Source organism: Quercus robur, chromosome 9 (genome assembly GCF_932294415.1).
Source record: "Quercus robur chromosome 9, dhQueRobu3.1, whole genome shotgun sequence".
Taxonomy (NCBI): Eukaryota; Viridiplantae; Streptophyta; class Magnoliopsida; order Fagales; family Fagaceae; genus Quercus; species Quercus robur.
The window spans coordinates 46096147-46101612 of record NC_065542.1 but is presented as its reverse complement, the minus strand read 5'-3'; the positions used below and the strand labels follow the sequence as shown (position 1 = coordinate 46101612).

At 30.5% G+C, this 5466-nt stretch overlaps 1 long non-coding RNA gene across 1 annotated transcript; it reads right to left on the bottom strand.

Moving 5' to 3' along the window:
• Positions 1-245: 245 nt before the first annotated feature.
• LOC126698691 (uncharacterized) lies at positions 246-4289 on the bottom strand. The gene is made up of 4 exons (XR_007646563.1): positions 3617-4289; positions 2824-2869; positions 2540-2632; positions 246-424 (listed from the first exon to the last, which is right to left on the bottom strand). It is a non-coding gene; the product is annotated as an uncharacterized LOC126698691 (long non-coding RNA).
• Between the last annotated feature and the right edge of the window lie 1177 nt (positions 4290-5466).

Genomic DNA, 5466 nt, shown 5'->3' with positions numbered 1-5466 from the left:
AGAATTCCATCTATTCTTTTTATTCTTCTTAAACATGCACCTCTAAATTCTAATTAACATTGAATACGAGCTTAAAGGAAATCAAATATCAATAAGAGCCTAATTAGCCTAGAAAAAAATAAACTAAAAGAAAAAAGAGAATACAACATAAAAATAAAGATGGTAATTTTTTTTATAAAAAAAAATAATAATAATAAAGGCAATGAGAGAATTTTATGCAAAATCTACATTCATTTTTGCACCAACAAATCTATACAACTTCATATTACATATAAATTAACATTATTTTCTAATATAAATTATTACATATAAATAAACCTCATTGCATAAATATATTCTACATTTATATGATTTTGGAGATCATTCACCTAACAATCTTCACCCAAGCATCCTCCTTCTAGAGTTCCATCTCTTTTCTTTAAACCTACATATGAACAATTTTAAGTGAAATAGTTTCAGCCAATAATTTCAAGTAAGTAGAAGTCACTTTTGCCCAAATCTAAGTGCCCTTTTTTTTCTTCTTTTGGAGTGTGGGTGGGTTTTGCCTTTTCTGATTGCATGCTCTTACTATGCAAAACCAAAAAAATAAGATCCTAGAGTTTCTTATGTTTCAACATCTTATAGCCTTACACATCATCAAACACCATCAGCATGAGATGTTAATTCTGTGAAGCAATGTGAAAAAGAGTCGGAAGACATTATTTGGCAAACTGACTGAAGCCATCCTGTTCATATATTCATTGCATGTATGTGTGCAAAATAAAAAATAAGTTTTGTTTTCTTTGCTCACCATGACCAATATATATCAATCCTAATTGAGCACATATGAGTTCAAAATAAAGATAGCAATATCAATTTTTGTCTGCTATGATTTTTCACTTTCATCAACCAAGACCATTTGTTATAATGAAGAGCTACGTCATTGTAGAGTTTATATATGGTATAGAATACGAGTAATGGCAATTGACAACACAGCCACATGCATCTTATTTCATTCATATATACTTTAGTTCATCTTATTCGTTCAAGTCAAAATTTACTTCTCAAAGCAATGAAGGGGACACCACAATGATGCAATCATTTACAGTAAACTTAATCCAAAAGTTCAAACTTTGAATCTAAGTATCATGAATAACCTAAACCTGAAACAATAGACTTTCCATGAAAACCGAACAAATTATGGATAGAATTTGAAGCATTCAAAAGCATCAATCATTGCTTGTTATAATAGATATATAGAATCAAAATGGGTAAAATACTATTTTGGTTCCTAAACTTTATCAAAAGTTTGTTTTTCATCCCTGAACTTTAAGGAGTTCATTTTTCTTCCCCAAACTATTGAAAAGTTCATTTTTCATCCCTAAACTATTGAAAAATGTTTTATTTATATCTTTAAACTTTACTTTTCATCCCTTAATTATTGAAATCAGTTCCTTTTTCATCCCTATTTTTGTCTCCAAACCATTAAAAAGCTATTTACAAAGTTTAGGGATGAAAAAAGGCTTTTTAAAGTTTAGGGACGAAAAACAAATTTTTGTCAAAGTTTAGGGACCAAAATAGTATTGTACCGAATCAAAATTCATGGCTAAGTATAGCAAATTGCTTTATAGTTCCTATGCTACAATAAATTCCATGATAATTGTTATGCCAATTCTTTGAAGATTAAAAATCTCCCCAAAGTGTACTTATAGGAACTTGTTTGGACTCGTCAAACTTCATAAGGTTGGAGATGTGAAACACAATTTGTACATTATAAATAAATTGAAACTAAATAAAACTCACCAACATTCTACCTTTTCATACTGGAAAACCTATCAGCATCAGCCACTATAGTTGGCTTTGATGTTCCAACGACCATTATATAGTCCTAGGACATCATTCCAAATTTAGAGGTTAGAGAAAATGGCTAAAAATTTACAAAGGGGCACAACAATCTCATAAAATTATAACTGTACATTTAAAAATATAAATAATAAATAAAAAGCCTACCTATTATGACCCACAGCCTCAATTCTCCCTTTCTCTTTTTTTTTTTTTTCTTTATTTTGTTGGTAATGCTGCTCTTTGATGAAATCAACAATAAGCAAAATTAGTCAAAGCAAGAAATGAAAAAAAAAAAAAAAATTAAACCATTCGTAGGAAGTGCAAAGCACGCAAGAAAGAAAATTAAACCTATAAACAATATGCACAAAATTTGTTGTATATCATAGTAAATGACATATTAGTCAATTCATGGAGTCATAAAAGTAGTTAAGTTGTCTACAATCAAATTAATTTTTTATTTAAATAAATATATTTGGGAAATTTATATTATAACCAAATTAATCATTTGCATAGAAAAATTAATTTTTTACAACCATAGTGTAGCTACTTAGATTTATCACAACATGAGGATGGGAAAAAACTTTGAATGGAAAGATATCACGTCAAATTTAAAAGAGATTTCATCGAGCATATGTTATGCAACACCAAAAGAACACCTATAAAATAGATTAATTCAAAGCAACCCAAAAAAGACGATTCAAGAGAAAACACTTACCATTTCATCTCATCAAGCAATTAAGTTCCCAACAGATAGGCCCACGAGTATAAGTTCCCAATAGCTTTAATGACCTTGAAATAAACTGAATTTCTGCATTTTGATTAAACAATGAGAAAAACAGTATAAGACCCAAGATAAATAAATAAATAAATAAAATTTAAAATTTAAAATTTAAAAAAAAAAAACAAATTTCATCGAATAGTAGAGAGAGAAACCACCCCTTTAGAACCAAACACAATCCTGAACATCTGCTAGATTAATGAATGACTTTAATTACCAACCTTAAAACTCTTAAAGGTAGCTTTTGCTTGCTTGCCAATTCAAGATCTGTCAACCAAACCAAAACTTACAATTGGAGAATGTATATGTTTTCTAAAAGAATAGAATCAAAAGAAACCTAAAATCAAGTTCAAAGAATAGGTGCCATCCATAGAAGCCAGTAATTCATTTTAAGTTGGAGAAACATAATCCAAATAAAATAAAATAACAAATTGTTGGCAACTTTTGTTATATTGTATGAAAAATGCCACTTTAAAAAGAGGCCAATGAAACATCACTTAAGAATTTTATCAAACTATTTGTGCACATGTAACACTATGAAATTTATCCAAGTTTAAAGTAGGGGTTTAAATAGTAGCACAAAAATTATGAATTGATGCATAATTCAAATGTAATAACAAAACTCTAAATAATCACTATCTAACATGGCCAATTTGCTTCAAAATAAAGGATACCATTTAACCACATATTAAAACAACTTTAAATATAACAACTTGCTAAGCATGGCCTCCAAATTATTTGCAAATTAAAGATTTATCAACCAACTAATTATTGCCATAGTCTCCATATATATTCACACATCCATTTCTTGATCCCAAAAAAAACTACTTTCTATTCTTCCCATATGTTTCGATTTGCATTTCCACGAATTGGGCTTTATGTAATACTACAAAATAAGTAAAAATTCTTCAAATCCTACGTTCAGAAATAAAACATTTCATTCATATAGTAAATTTCAACGAAACAAACCAAACAAAAAAGAAAAAAAAAGTTTTGATCTTTGGAGTTATAAACCTGTTGGGAAGCCTTTAAATCATTGTGCAGGACAACTCAGTCTTCTGAGTTGGAGAAACGAACAGCCTAGGAGGCGATCATCGAGGCCACTCTCGCCTTCAACAACACCGTTGTCAATAGCTCCAATTTAAATAGTTCGGATTAAACCATCATGCTTCTTCATCATTGTTAGAGTCAAAGAAAGGCGAGAGGTAAGAAGAAGGAAGGTTTGTAGAATGAGACAATGTGCTTTGGCGTTTTAGATAGAGGGACAAAGAGAAGAATGTAGAGAGAGATAAAGAAAGAAGTTGAGGGAGAAGGAATATGAAAGGTACAAATTTGTAATTTCTTAAAGCCGGAACGTTGTATTTGTTGGTTTTTAAGGGAAAACGTTAGTGAGAATTAGATTAAGAGTTTGAAACTGTAGGTTTTGGCAAAGATGAAGAGAGAAACTGATATAAATAAAGATATAGATATATAGATATAGTGGTGGGAATTATGGTGGAGATAGTGGTGGGAATTAATAAATGGGCTTTATGGTGGAGATTGTGGTGGGAATTAAATTAATAAGAAGTAGGCTTTATGGTGGAGATAGAGGTGAGGTTTGTAACTTCCTAAAGCCGGAACGTTGTGTTTGTTGGTTTTTAAAGGAAAATGCTAGTGAGAATTAGATTAAGAGTTTGAAACTGTAGGTTTTGGCAAAGAGGAAGAAAGAAACTGATGTAGATATAGATATATAGATATAGTGGTGGGAATTATGGTGGAGATAGTGGTGGGAATTAATAAATGAGCTTTATGGTGAAAATAGTGGTGGGAATTAATTTAATAGGAAGTGGGCTCTATGGTGGAGATAGAGGTGAGATTTGTAACTTCCTAAAGTCGAAACGGTGTGTTTGTTAGTTTTTAAAGGAAAATGCTAGTGAGAATTAGATTAAGAGTTTGAAACTGTAGGTTTTGGCAAAGATGAAGAGAGAAACTAATATAGATATAGATATAGATATAGATATATAGATATAGTGGTGTGAATTATGGTGGAGATTGTGGTGGGAATTAATAAATGAGTTTTATGGTGGAGATAGTGGTAGGAATTAATTTAATAAAAAGTGGCCTTTATGGTGAAGATAGAGATGGGATTTATTCTATTATTTTTAAATTGATAAAATCTATTTTTAAATTGTTGGGAAAATACAAAAAAAAAATTATGAAAATAATATGATTACTAACGTGACTCAACGTGAACGTAACAATATTAAATACTACGTTTCAATTTTTAATAATATATAGATATACACAATTTAAAAAGAGTTAACCTTTATATCCAAAAAGTATACTATATTTTTTCTCTTTTATGAGTTGGTGGTACCTATCAATTTATGAGTCCCATCAACTATTAAGGGGAACAAGATAAACAAAAAAGACATGATCTATTTTCTTCAACCAAAAAAAAAGACATGATCTATTTTCTCCTTTAATTACCTTAGAAGTTCAATGTATATATACTTTGAAGTCAGTGTCCACCATTAATGAATGTACCACATTCGGCAACCTATTCAGTCCCAAATAGTAGTAATTGCTAGCAAATACTAGGAAATAGTGACAGCATTTCAAATCTTATTAGTGGAGCATTAAATTGTAGTAGTATAGATAGTCAAGGATTGATGACCCCAGTTTCATGGAGGTCTTGCTTTTAGCCTGAATCCTCAAGGTAGGGTCCTCCGTACCCTAATTAATAGCCTTGACTTTACTGGGGAATTATCTGCGTAATGAACAGACGAAGGTCTAGGCTAGGTCAAGATAAACTCAACCAGCCTATGCGGTTCACAACTCGAATGGAGTGTATGAGATGCCACCGAGGAGGCTACCCATGATTA